The 15,072-nt window shown below is 43.6% G+C and overlaps 1 long non-coding RNA gene across 1 annotated transcript in view; it reads right to left on the bottom strand.

The window, feature by feature from the left end:
- LOC105744985 (uncharacterized) overlaps positions 1-12,029 on the bottom strand; it is an 86,645-nt gene extending 74,616 nt beyond the window's left edge. Inside the window, exon 1 of the long non-coding RNA XR_001117866.3 lies at positions 11,857-12,029. This is a non-coding gene — a long non-coding RNA (uncharacterized lncRNA). The remainder of the gene's footprint in view (positions 1-11,856) is intronic.
- Between the last annotated feature and the right edge of the window lie 3,043 nt (positions 12,030-15,072).

Raw genomic sequence — 15,072 nt, 5'->3', positions numbered from 1 at the left:
TGACCGTCCATCGGTGTCATGCCAGGCAAGATCTTCAGCCGCCTGTTGCGAGGAGGACTGGCCTGTGGCGCCTACGATGATGGGTCCGGCTGTGAGTGGGAAGTCACGAGCTTGGGAGAGTGGGATGCAGGAGATTTCGGCGCCGGTGTCAAGAAGGCCGTCCATCCACTTTCCATTGACCTTGATGGTGAGGCGCGGCTGCAAAGCGGGCGACATGGGAACGGACCAGTGGATGCCTACGGGCGGGGCTGGCGCGGGGCGACTGGAGCCTCTTGGTGGCGGGGCTGAGGCTTGCCCCGCTGCCCGTTTAAAGGCTGTCTCGGAACACGGCAATCGCGAGCCCAATGATACCCTTTTCCACAGCGCGGGTAGGGGGTGGAGGGCGGCCGGGCGGCAGGAACAGGGCGCGGTGGTGGCACCATAGGCTGGACTACGGGTTGCGGCGGAGCCGGAAGGTTGGGGCACTCCCGAGCGAAGTGGCCCAATTCGCCGCAGCGGAAGCAGATGTTGGTTGTTTGGACTGCCGCGACAATAGCCGCTGCAAGCGCAGATGCTTGCCCAGAAACTCCGGAGCATGCGAGGACCCAGTCTTGGAGCGGCTTGTCACGAAGGGGACGAATGATGGCTTTGCAAGCTGGGTTAGCCCCCTCCTGCAGGATGTCCTTAACGAAGGACTCGCGGGCTGCATTGCCGACAACTCGCCTCTCTGCAGCGGCCTGCACACGAGCTACGAACTCATTAAACGGCTCCTCGGGTTTTTGGAAAAGCTTCACGAGGGGCTCTGGGGCGGCCGCGGCGCACAAACGGAAGGCTCGAAAAACACAGTCACGGAGCTGGATGAAAAACCCAGGCGGGGTGGCAGTGTAGGCGCTGGGATCGCTGTAAGGGCCGAACCCGAGAAATGCGTTTGCAGGGTAATGCACACCCTGACGAGCATTGTCGGCAATCTGATTGTCGATCAGGACACCGAGATGGGCTCGCCAGTCAATGAATTGCCCGGGGGAGAGAACCGCTCGGGCTAGAGAGATCCAATCGTAAGGGATGCAGCGAGGGATGGTCATACGCTCGAGAAGGTCTTGGGCATGAGGGCTGGCAAGGCCATCCTCTTTTATCGCGTTGCGGAGCATTTGGATGTCTTTGGGAGAAAAGGGCACCCACGCTTGTGGGCTCTGCGGAGTGCGAGCGGGATTGAGGGGGAACATCTGAGCCAGAGGCGGAGTGGGGGAGGTGAGAAAGGCGGTGTCGTACGCTGGTGGAGGAGGATTCCCGATGCTCCCGCTATTGCTGGGGCAGGCGGGAGGTGAAGCGGGCCATGGAGGTAAGGCATGGGCGGTGCCACCGGGCGCCGGCCAGGAGGGCGCGGCGGCAACGGTGTTCCTGATTGGCCAAGATGGCGGCACGGTGACGTCACGCCTGACATCACTTCTGGCCTCGGGCCAAGATGGAGGAGTGGCCACGTCATTTCCAGGTACAGGCCAAGATGGCACCGGAGGCTCTGCCGGTTTAGCCGAAAATGGCGATCGGCAGGCATCCGGGACGGGACCGGATGGCGACGAGACAGGAAGAGGTGGGTAAAGGCGGGAAGAGGGCGCCGAGGAAGAAGAAGGAGGAGGTGTGCCATGTTGGCATTGTTTGCAGGACGCGGTGGGGGGGGGAGAAGGCGGGGGTCGCCATGTTGGTTGGGGTCCGGATCGGAGGCTGTGGGGGGATCCAGTTCGAGCGCGGCCTCTAGCTGGGCGGACAGAGAACGAGCATCATCGTCTCCATCAGGATCGCAGGTGAGAGGGTGGCTAGGCTCACAGGCGAGAGCGGAGGCAGGGGAGGGCACACCTTGGAGACAGGCGCGGATAGCAACGAGGGTCGGGATAAGGCCGGGGGGAAATTGCTTGCGATCGTGCTCCATAGCGGACGTCACCCGCTGAATTAAACGTTCGTAGGTCTCTGGGCTCCAGAGAGCACAGGTGACGAGCCAAGGGTTAAAGGGTAGGAGAAGGTCCCAATACCGCTGTAGCTGACGGAGAGAGACCTTCACGTGGTGAGTCTCTAAGAGGGCAGCGAGCAGGCGGACTTGAGGAACCTGACGGGATGAGAGGGAGGCCCCCATCGCGGCAGAGGGCTCAGGAGGGGGGTGAAGGGAGCAACGCCGGAGAGTCCCTACCTTGAGCGGCGGCATGGGAGGACGGCGATGGGTCCCGTGCGAGGGGTCAGCAGCGGGCTGGCCAGACAAGGGGCCGTAGCTGGGGTCCCTGTTCGGGCGCCACCTGTTGGCCTCCGCTGCGGCACTGCAGGCGGGTCACTGCAGGCGAGTCGCTGCCGGGGATCGGGCCTACGCCGCGGCCTGACCGGGGCGGCAGCTGGCGGCTCAAGGCTTGGTGGGGACGCGAGGTTCGATGGAGGAAAAACCACGGAGACGAGGTCTATGCGCAGGTCTGATTTTATTCGGGAAGTACATGGGGTTTTATAGTGTCATGGAGGCGGGGAGGTTGTGGGAGGGGCATGTCCGCGGGGCAGCTGAGGATTGGCTGCAGAGGCAAGGGCGGACCTGCGGTTTATGACGTAAGCCATTGATGGCAGAGGGGGTTGTTTCCGAGGTTGTGCCGGGGCGGATACGGGATGAGGGCGGTTGAAATGAGGCAGGGAGAACAGCGATCGGCTGGGAGGGGGAAGATAACAGTGGCTGGGAGGAGGGGCGGAGGGAGGCAGCAGCACAAACTGCTGCTGAGAAGGGCCATAATACAGGGAGGTTACGAAGAACAGGCGGGCAAAGTGTAAGGAAGCGAAAGGCAGGGTGGGAGCAGGGGACAGGAGCTGAGGCTCTATTATGAATTTTTATTAAATTTATTGTAAAAGTGTGGAAATGAATAGGGTTGATGGTATCACATTATAGTGAATATAACTAAGACCACTGATTGTGACATTGTGGCTGAAAGGGGTAGTCTGTGGATGTAAATGTCAATTGAAAGGAAGCTAGAGAATAATCTAGGGTACACGTAACAGTGATTTCAGTGGTGGATGAAGACTGTAGTTAATAGTATAAATATAAGAATGTTCTTTTACAAAGTATTAAGATTATGGTGATACACAGGAAAATTACAGCTATTGTAATTTATGGGTGATAATTGACAGTAATATTGTAATATTTTTGCAGCAATGACAAGGTATTATATCTATTCTAAGAAACAACTATAGGGAGGTATAGGGAGTATAGGATTTTTCTGTTTGGAGTAGGGAAAACATTCTAAAGTTGACTGAGGTGATAACAGGACAAACCTGTGATGAAAGTGAGATCCACTAAGTATACATTTTCAATGACTTGTACAAAAAATGGGACTGTATAACACAGGAAATCCAGTGGTGGAAGATGGACTGTGGTTAAAAAGACAAATATGAGAAAATTCTCTCATGAACTATAACAAATGTTAATACTAATACAGGGTGTTAATAATATGGTAGGTTGGGAGGAAATACACCAAATGTAAGATGTAGAATATAGTTAGTAATATCTTGATAATGCTACTTCATAATTTGTAACAAATGTTTCATAACATTTGTAACAAATGTTTCATAACAATGCACGGTGTTGGTTGTGAGGTGATGTATGGGTGCCCTGTATAATGATATGCATGTTTGTTTTGTAAGTTCACAACTTTTACTGTACACATCGTTTATATATGTTCATTTAGGAATTATATACTTCAATAACATTTCATTTAAAAAATAAAAATAAAGGAAAGAAAGTGAAAGGAAATTGCCAATCAAATCAAGCCCGATTGTGAGTATAAAATTATGAGAAAAAAATTATCTTACTTGTCAGAGATACTGCAAAGATAGTATTTCAACATAAGGACATAATGCCAATTGTGAGCTTTATGTACATCAAAGAATATGGTATTTCTTTACTTACTTTAAAATGGATTAAATTTGAAAAAATAGCATTCACATTTTTACAAGGTATTTTCAGCTTTAATTTACTGGTATCAACATTTGAAGGAGAAGTATTTAAAAAAGATTGTGTCATAATTTCCCATAACATTTTTCAGTCACTATTGAGTCAGATCTTCTTAAAGCCTAAATCAGCCCAGCATCTTGTTTTGACAGAAAGTATGTATTGCTGTTTGAAATTATTTATGAATTCCTAAAAAAGGTATTTGATTATGCTTGTCACCTGGTCTGTTCCTCTGGGTGTGGTATCCCTTTGATTGTATTAAATTCAGAGGTTTCACTTTTACTTTATTAAATCAAGATTAGAGCTCTATTAGATCACATCATTAGGGCATACAGGGCTTAGTCCCTCCCCACTGATGGAATGATAAACAACCTCTCACACTGAAGTAGATACACAGGAAAAGAACACAGGAATAGAGACAGCTTATTAAACATGGCAGGGACCCTGGGAAGAGAGATGAACCTGATTATCTACAGGTGACCTTGTGAAGAGACCAGAGAGCAACTGAGCCTGGAAAGAAACTAACCCCAGGGAGAGAGACGAGCCTTATGCCAGCCTACAGCTGAGATCTGAAGAAGCTAGGGCCATCAAACCTTGAGAGGAAGAAGGAAGGCTGAACCTTCATAGACATTGCCCACCATCTTGCATCAGTACACGGCAACTGACATTGGGTGAGAAAGTACCTCTTATGGTACCTTGGGCTGGATTCTTTTGGGCCTTGTAACGCTAAGCTTCTATCCAAAATAAATACCCTTTATAAAAGTCAACAGAGTTCTGATACTTGGCACCAGCACCCCTTTGGCTGACTAATACAGTATGTTCAATTCATATGCTTACATGTGGGTGTTAACAACCCTACTCTTTTTATGGGGCAAGGGATTAGCATCAATTGCAGCAAATTGAAAAGGGTATAGCTGAGAATGAGTATACTGGCTAAAGGTTTTGTTGTTTCAACGTTTAAAACAGTGTGTCTGAATTCTGTATCCCAACCTACCTGGCAGGCAGGAGGATAGTGGTTAGAAGAGCAATGTCCTCCTGAAAACCAGGTGTCCATCCAACCATTCAGGAGAATATCTATGGCATTTAGCCAATGGTCTCAACTGTAGTAGACATAATTTTCACCTCTATAATATGATATATTTGGCATGTGATCATCGGTCTCTCTTTTTATTAGCCCCTTCTGCTGGATTGTCTGCTTTCAACTTGGCAGTAAAGCACTGGTCTAAAGCAGCATGCAGTCAAGACTTAATCTTGGGAAGTGGACTTGGCCCAGTGGTTAGGGCGTCCGTCTACCACATGGCAGGTCCGCAGTTCAAAGCCCAGGCCTCCTTGACCCGTGTGGAGCTGGCCCACGCGCAGTGCTGATGCACTCAAGGAGTGCCCTGCCACGCAGGGTTGTCCCTGCATAGGGAAGCCCCACGCGCAAGGAGTGCGCCCTGTAAGGAGAGCTGCCCAGCACGAAAGAAAGTGTAGCCTGTCCAGGAATGGTGCTGCACACACAGAGAGCTGACGCAACAACAAAGAAAGAAACACAGATTCCCGTGCCACTGGCAACAACGGAAGTGGACAAAGAAGAACACACAGCAAATAGATGCAGAGAACAGACAACCGGGGCAGGGGGAAGGGGAGAGAAATAAATAAAATAAATAAACCTTTAAAAAAAAAAAAATCTAGCAGGCCTGAGTCGGCTATCCTTGGAAAGGCCTGCTTGCAAAAGTTGGCCTTTGGCTAAGTCTGAGAACTTTCCAGAACTGATAAGATTGGCTCACTGTGCTGTAACTGTAATGTACAAACAATAAGGTTTGTGTTGAACATATATTTTCCTTCTAGGAGTTTGGAACTTTGGTACATGTTAGGCAGAGGGTACCTACATGACAGCCCCCAGGAAAAAAAACCTGGGTACTAAATTCTGATGAGCTTCCCTGGTAGACAACGTTTCACATGTGTTGCCACAACTCATTTCTGGAGGAATTAAGCACATCCTTTGTGGCTCCACTAGAAAGGATACTTGGAAGTTTGTATCTAGTTTCCTCCAGATTTTGCCTCATGTCCTTTTCCCTGTTGATAATTTTTGCTTTGTATCCTTTTGCTTTAATATTTCATAGCCACAAGCAAGACTGAGTCCTGTGTGTGGGTCCTCCAAGGAAATCACTGAACCTGGGTTGGAAGGGGTGTGGGGAGATAGGGTGTGGGGGAGGTACTCCTGACACAGGCTAGAAACAATACGTCCCAGAATCCCTTTCTCTATATGGGTTTGAATTGGCCAGTGAAGAAAATTGTGCAGCACTGGGGAGTCAAATGCAAAGCAGAGGTTATTACTCTCAGAAATCCATGGTAATCAGACATGGCGATAGACAGATATGGAGATGCTCAATAGGTCACAGATCATTCTTACTTTCTTCCCAATCTTATCTTCTTGACTGCTGGCTGCACTGACCAATAACAGCCCCATGCCCTTGGCTGCCAGCCTACATAAGCAACAGGTTCTACAGAGGTCATTGAAGACTTCTCCATAATCACCTATGTGCTATTCCACTTGGCAGCCACACCATTTCTTGGACTTTTCCACCCTTGGGTATCTACCCAACAGAAATGCTTACATAAAAAGACATGTACAAGAATGTGTATACAAACATTGTGCAGCTCCAACTAAGCCGAAATAGCTGAAAACTCAAAAACATACATATTCATCAATAATATAATGGGTAAATATTCATACAATGGAATACTGCACAACAATGAAAAGAATGTGGATGAATCTCACAAACATGAATGTTGAATAAAGGAGGTCAGACACAAAAGAGCACATACTATATGACTGCATTTACAAAAATTTACAAAAATTCAATAATCAGCAAAACTAATCTCTGGTGTTAGAAGTCGCTGTTTACCCATGGAGCAGGGGTTCTCAACTTTTTTTCTTCCATGGACCCCTTTGCCAGTCTGGTGAAAACCAGACTAAGTCCACACTATACTGTGTATTATTTAATAAATACATCACACCCGCACCAACATGTCCCCACAAGAATAACATGTTTTTTTTTATTTCAGTTTATGCTCACAAGACCCCTTGTTAAGAACCCCTTTCCTGGAGGAAGGATGGTGATTAATGGGGAGACAGAAGGGTGAGTGGAGACTGACAATAAGCGAAACAGATGTTACAATTTTAATAAAGTGGTCAGCAAAACCCTCACTAAGAAGATATCATTTGAATGAAGACCCAAAGGGGTAAAGGCGCTGAGCCAGGCAGATATCTAGGGCAAGAGAATTCCAGACAGTGGGAACAGCAAGTACAAATAATTTAAAGAACCTGGAATATCGGAAGATGAGCAAGAAGGCCAATGTGGCTGTGGTGGGGGGAGCAGAGGGAAGAGTAGGAGGAGATGCAATCACAGAGGGAGTAGGTAATGGGATAGATCATTCAGTACCTTATAGGCAATTAAGAGGACTTAAAAATTTTATCTTGAGTGAGATAAGAAACCACTGGAGGGGAAGGAGATTTGGCCCAATGGATAGGGCATCTGCCTACCACATGGCAGGTCCGCGGTTCAAACCCTGGGCTTCCTTGACCCATGTGGAGCTGGCCCATGAACAGTGCTGATGCGTGCAAGGAGTACCATGCCACTCAGGGGTGTCCCCCGTGTAGAGGAGCCCCACGCGCAAGGAGTGTGCCCCATAAAGAGAGCTGCCCAGCACGAAAGAAAGGGCAGCCTGCCCAGGAATGGCACCGCACACATGGAGAGCTGACGCAGCAAGATGATGCAACAAAAAGAGACACAGATTCCCATGCCGCTGACAACAACAGAAGCGGACAAAGAAGAACATGCAGCAAATGGACACAGAGAACAGAAAACAGAGGTGGGGGGAAGGGGAGAGAAATAAAAAAAATAAATCTTAAAAAAAAGGCAAATAGAAATACAAAAAAAAAAAAAAGAAACCACTGGAGGAGTCTGAACAGACATGCCTTGATCTGGTTTACATGTTAAAATAATCCCTCTGAGGGAGAAGATGTGGCCCAGGTGGTTGAGCACCTGCTTCCCATATGGGATGTCCTGGGTTCCATCCTGCTGCCTCCTAAAAACAAACAAATGAACAAAAAACAACCTGCAAATAAATGAAAAAACCAACTCAGGGGAGCTAATATGACTCAGTGGCTGAGTGCCAGCTTCCCACAGAGGAGGTCCAGGGATTAGTCCCCAGCCCTGGTACATAAAAAATAAAAATTAAAAAAAAATTTTTTTTTTAATCTCTGTGCCTACTGTAATGAGAATAAACTAAAGAGGAGTAAGAGTAGAAGTCAGAAACCAATTATACTCAAGGTGAAAAGACACTGGTCTTGACCAGGACAGTAGATGTGGTCATTGTGATAAGAGGTCAGATTCTGAATTTGTTGGCATAGGTATTATGATGTGAGAGAAAGCAAGGAGTCAAGGAGGACACCAAGATTTCCACTTTCATCAACTGAAAGGACGGAGTTTCCATTTCCTGAAATGAAAAAAACTGATAGGAACAAGAGTTTTTGGGGTGGGGAGAATTGTTTAAGATTGGGAATTTGAAGAGCATTCCATAGAGATGTCAGATAGGCAGTTGGAACTTAGGAGGCAGAAGTACGGATAGAGATTTTTTTACATGTGAGTTTTCAGCATGTAAATGGTATTTAAAACCACAAGATCAGATGAGATTACCTTTTAAGTGAGTGTAGATAATGGCGAGAATAGGCCCAAGGATTGAGCTCTGGGGCACTCCAGTGCTCAGTTCTCTCCAGTTTCTTCCAGTTCAGCCAAGAAGATTGAGATAGTGGAGTCAGTGAGGTAGGAGGAAAACAGGAGAGTGTGTTCATGTGGAAGCAAGTGAAGAAAGTATTTAGGTAGAAAGAATGTCCAACAATGTCAAATGCTGCTGATCGGTCAAGTAAGACGAGAACTGAGAATCAGCCACTTGGTGTGGCAATATAGAGGTCACAGGTGACCTTGGAAAAGCAGAATTGTCTGTTTTTTGTTTATTATTATTATTGAAAAAATGAAAATGTTCTAATAATTATTGAAGTGATAAATGCACAACTCTGATTATACCAAATACCATTGTTTGTACACTTTGGATGAGTAGTATGCTTTATTAATATGTATCAATAAAATTGATTTGTTTAAAAAAAGAGAAAAGGATAAAGTAAAAACACAAGTTAGACGTTTACAAAGTAAGGTCAGAAAAATTAATGGAGAATTTTAGATGCAATTTATAAAAACACAGAGTAGCAAAAATATTCTTCAAAGTATTAGGGAAAAAGGAATAGAATGGTGTGATTTTAAGTCATAATTAAATTTAAAATAAGGGATTAGCTTGCTCTTGATTCTATTATCAAAAATAAAAGATTATATAGTCATATTTCAACAAAAAAATTAACTTGACATAGTGTATTTTTTGTCTTTATTTTTTTAATGTTACATTCAAAAAATATGAGGTCCCCATATACTCCCCATCCCCCTCACCCCACTCCTCCCCCCATAACAACAACCTCCTCCATCATCATGAGACATTCATTGCACTTGGTGAATACATCTCTGAGCACCGCTGCACCTCATGGTCAATGGTCCACACCATAGCCCACACTCTCTCACAGTCCACCCAGTGGGCCATGGGAGAACATACAATGTCCGGTAACTGTCCCTGCAGCACTACGCAGGAAACTCCGACCCCCAAAAATGCCCCCACATCACATCTCTTCTTCCCACTCCCTACCTTCAGCAGCCATCATGGCCACTTTCTCCACACCAATGCCACATGTTCTTCGATTACTAATCACAATAGTTCATGTATAGAATATCAGTAAGTCCACTCTAATCCATACTCTATTCCTCCATTCTGTGGACCCTGGGATGGTTATGTAGGCTCCACCTCTGTATCGAGAGGGTGCTTAGATTCCACTTGGATGATGGATGCAATTCTCCTGTTTGCAGTTGTAGGCACTCTTGGCTCCCTGGTGTGGAGGTTGACCTTCTTCACTTCCCTGTTAGCTGGCTGGGGTAAGTCCAATAAACCAGAGTGTAGGAGTTGCAAGTCTGTTGAGGCTCAGGGCCTGGCTATCACATGGTCAGTCCAGAGATTCAGGTCCCCTGGGTATAAACTAAACCCCAGCACCAACTACAGATCCATTGAAAGTAATAGGAGAGGCTTGTGGACAAAGATCACATCTGAGTCCAGTTCCATCATACAGAAACACAAACTCCAAAGTAGGGCCAACTGACATGGCACTGAACTCCATCTGCCATGACCATAGAACCTGTGGGTTTCTGTAGTGTATTTTAAATATATGTCAATTAAATTTATATCATTAAGGAAGCAAAGCTCACTTCTAGATTTTAATTTGCATCCATTTTTTCTTAAACCTAAACTATGAAGTTTAATTGGTTAAAAACGATATGCAGTAAAACTGGTAAGCAAGTTAAGATGAACATATCATGGCATAACCCCAATTTAAGCCAAATTCAAATCTGGAAATGACTTAAAGAATTGGTTTTTTTAATTTAAAAGCCAGTTATTACTATGTTTCAAACTCAATAAACTGGGTATGTACCTAATGGTCAGAAAAAAGAGCCCAATAAATTTAGAAACAAGATGATTGCTTGAGACTACAATGAAAACCTTGACACATTTTAGATTAAATTCCCTTTTTGCAGAAGTTCTTGGTGGTTAGGATTTTGCCCAAATCAAAGCGGGAAGAGCTGGAGAAGTTTGTGGTCTCAGGAGAGTTTGACTGAATTGAAGAAAAAGCAGTAATTTTAAAAATGGGACTTAATGCATCCAAAGAAAGAATGTGTTCACAGAGAAGGGTAGTATTCACTGAATATAGAAATGGGGCAGATTAAGCTTCTCAGTATCTGGTAATGTTAAATAGCATAGCTTCTGAGGAAAAGACAGTTATCCACTCATGAACAATTCTATTAATAATCATTATTAAATGGACTCTGCTATGGGGCAGAGATAGTTAACGAGGGTTTTTCATGGGCCACAAGAAATTTTTCTCAAGACTATCCAAAAACGGTTTCTCTGATTCCATGCTGACCAAGTAACCTGGCTTCGAATCCAGTTTCCCAGGTATACCCTGAACCTAATTGCAGAAGAATGGAAATAGATTCTTCAGTCACATCTCTGTTATTCCATTTACAAATTGCTTTCTTGTAAGGCAGAAGATTCTTATGAGCATCTGTTATAGCACGATCTTCAGAAAATTCCAAAAAAAGGATTTGAAATTCACTGCCACTAACCCTGTAATGATTTTTCCTTCTTTTGAAAGCAAGAAATCCAGCAGATTGTGGTTGTTCATTTTAAAGCTGGCCAAGCTGCAGTTCCAGGGTTCTTCCCCTGTTGGACAAGCAGCATATCTACACTACAGGTGATAAAAGATATAGCAAATCACCTAACTAAGCTATTTGCTAGGGAATCCTATTACTTTCTTTTCTGAGATTGCTCTTTTTTCATGTGTCTTTATAAGAAAATCAAATATTAATAGCATTCATGAGCAGCAGAGTCTGTCTGAACTAAAAATAAAGAGGCGTGTTGGGCTCTCCCACTATGATGATCAGGTAGTCATTTTCTCCCTCTATTTCTATTGCTTTTTGTTTTAAATATTGAGACTTTTATCAAGTGCATATGAATGTATAATTTTTAATCTTCCTTTTTCATTAAACTGGGACTTTTTCAATTATGTTTTTAATCCATCTGTTTTCCTGATATGAATACAGCTACACCAGCTTTCTTTTATCAAATGTATGTGTTTTCATCGCTTAATTTTAACTTTTTTGGTTTTAGTATATACCTTACTTTGCCAGGCTGCTATGACAAATGCTACACAGTGGGTTGGTTTAAACAACAGGAACTTATTGTCTCATGGTTTCAGAGGTTAGAAGGCTTACCTCCTCTCTGGGTTGTTGGCATTCTGGTCTTGGTTCACTGCAATGCAAAGGGATTCCTTGGCTTGCCCTCCTGCTTTCCATCCTTCTCATGGTGATGGCCTCCTCTTTCCCTCTTCTCTTCTTATTTCTACTGACTTCCGGCTTCTGGATCCTCCCTGTGGTGATTTCTTTACAAGGACTCCAGTAGCCTGGATTAATGCCCATGCTGGTTCAGCTCACCACCCCTTAACTAAAAATAACATCTTCAAGAGATACTATTTACAAAGGGTTCACATCCACAGGAATGTGATTTAAGATTAAGAGCATGTCTAAACTGGTGTTCATAATTCAACCTACACAGTGTCTCTAGTAAACAGCATATAGTTGGGTTTTTAAATTAATGGAACAATTTATGTCTTTTAACTGAAGAGTTTACTTAATTTACATTCATGTGCATATATTGGACTTGTTTCCCATCTTATTTTGCATTTTCTATTTGTCAAATTTCTTTCTATGCTTCTTGAATCTCCTTTCTTGTCTTTTCTGGAGACTGTTTTTCTTGTTTCATTCTCTGCTCCACTCATGCAAGTTTTACACTATATTGCTCTTCTTTTAGTGGTTATCCTTGCATTTTTTCTGCACACTAAAAGCTAAAATTGATCAATAAACCCCCTGTATTAGTCAAGGTTCTCCAGAGAAATAGAACCAACAGGATATACATGCACACACATATATAAACACTTACATACCTAACTATTATGAGATTTCTTATTATAGGAATTGGCTCGCACAACTGTGCAGATTGGCAAGTCCAAATCCCTCAGGGCAGGCCGCAAGCTGGAAACTCCGATGAAGGTTTCAATGAATTCTGGCTGACTGAAGTAGAGATGAGAGTCCTCCTGACGGCCAAAAATCATAAATTCTCCTTTAAGGCCTTCAATTGATTGGATGAGGCTTCTCTCATTGCCGAAGGCAATCTCCGTGATTGCCTATAGTTGCAGCCAGTCAGAGATGCAATCAACTGGCTAATGATTTAAGTCCATGAAATTTCCCTCTCAGTAACAATCAGGCCACTGCTTTTTTGACTAAATAACTGGATACCTATACAAGTTGCCACATGAACTTAACCATCACACCCTCTCTCAAAACAAAATAAGAGCTTTAAAACAGTTTAAATAAGATCAGCTACTCCTAAATAAAAAGGCATTGTCATCCAGTAGCTTATTTCTTTCCTTTTAATCCTCTAGTTTAAAATATTATTATTATCTAATGTAGACTGTTTTTGTTTAAATTTGTCTACATGTTTTACCAATTGCTCTGTCATCGTTCCTTCTGGTATATGAGGCCATCCTTCCAAGGACATTTTCTTCTTCTTAAAGTACATATAATGATGTTCCTTTAGTGAAGTCATTTGTTGGTGAATGCTCCCAATTCTTATTTACCTAGAAGTATCTTTATATTTCCACATCATTTAAAGATAGATTTGCTAGGCCCAAAAATTTTGGTTGACAGCCATTTTTGTTCAATCATTAAAAATATTGTTACCATGACCAGGTATAGCTAAGTGGTTGAGCAGCTGCTTTGCACATACAAGGGCCTGGGTTCAATCCCTGGTACCTCCTAACTATATATGTATGTGTGTGTGTATTTATATATATATATATATAAATATATAGTGTATGTGTATATACACATATATATATATACACATTGTTACCCTGACTTCTAGCATCTCTTATTTCTGCCGAGGAGACTAAAATTATTATAATTTTAGTTCTATTAGGTTATCACTCTTTTTTCTCCTATCACTTTTTTTTTCACATTTAATGTCTAATTCAAGTGTAAAAGTTTAATAGAAGCCATTTGTAAGGCTTGGGATTGGTTCTTCTAAAAACAAAGGTGGAGAAATGTAACAGAATGATCTATCCACTTTTTCATCAATAACTTGCAAGGAAAGGATAGCTCATAGGACCAAAATAGATCCATTTAGCCAAACCCACTCTTTCTCTCCTACCAGTAGTTCTGAAACCCCTTCCATAACCTTAATACACATTCCTGAATTACAGTTTAAAAGTAACCGTTTAAAAATACTTAGCACTGGGGAGCATATGTGGCTCAAGTGATAAGGCCTCTGCCTACTATATGGAAGGAACTAGGTTCGATCCCTGGGGCCTCCTGTGAAAAAGAAGAGAAAGTGTGCCTGCATGGAGAGCCAGTGCCCACATGATGAGCCATGTGCCTGTGCAGTGAGGCAGGTGCCCAGGCGACGAACCAAGTGCCCTCACGAATGCCTGTGTGGCGAGCCAAGTGCCCATGTAGCGAGCCAAGTTCCTGCAGGGGTGCCCTCATGGTGAGCCAGTGCCTGCACAGCAAGCCAGTACCTGCACAGAGAACTGAGTGTTTGTGCAAGTGCCCGTGTGGTAAGCCAAGTACCCACACTGCAAGCCAAGTGCTTGTGTGGTGAGCCAGTGCCCATGCAAGTGAGTCATGCAGCAAGATGATAGCACAACAAAAAAGAGAGAAGAAGGGGAGTCAAGGTGAAGCACAGCAGAGACCAGAAATTGAGGTTGCACAATTGACAGGGAACATCTCTCCACATCAGAGGTCCCCAGGATCGAATACCAGTGAATCCTAAGGAGAAAGAAGAAAAGACAAGACAAAAAGAGAAATAGATACAGAAGATCACACAGCAAATGGACACAGACAGCAAAAAACAGCAGGGTAGGGCAGGGGGAGGGAAAGAGGGGAAGGATAAAAAAGAAAAATATTTTAAAAAATATTTAGCACTGTTCTGCTTCTAAAATGCCAAACAAATCAAATTATGAAACTGCTTCAATGTGTATTTCTTCTTTTTAAAACGAGGGAGTAGTTATTTGTAGAAAGCAATACTTAGTCTCCAAATACATTCTCCAGAAATGGCATATGCCATTCAAAGGCCTAGACATGCTCATACTTTCAACAAAGTGGAATATCTAGCCCAATGTGCATAGAAGCATGAATGGCAAAGTTGAAGATCAATATTATAACTATTTTTCTACTTATTTGAAGCACAGTGAAAAAAATGGTACACTTTGGGAATTCTGTGTCATAAGTACACTGTCATAATTTGAGGGGCGTTATTATACAGTTTAAAAAAAAAGGAAAAACTTTTTATCCTGTTTCAAACATTGCATTACATAATTTTACCTGCCAAAACAGACCATTTACAAATATTAGGTCAATAAACTGCTAACATTC

The sequence above is a fragment of the Dasypus novemcinctus genome, chromosome 2, assembly GCF_030445035.2.
Source record: "Dasypus novemcinctus isolate mDasNov1 chromosome 2, mDasNov1.1.hap2, whole genome shotgun sequence".
NCBI lineage: Eukaryota > Metazoa > Chordata > Mammalia > Cingulata > Dasypodidae > Dasypus > Dasypus novemcinctus.
This window is presented reverse-complemented; position numbering and strand designations above follow the sequence as displayed.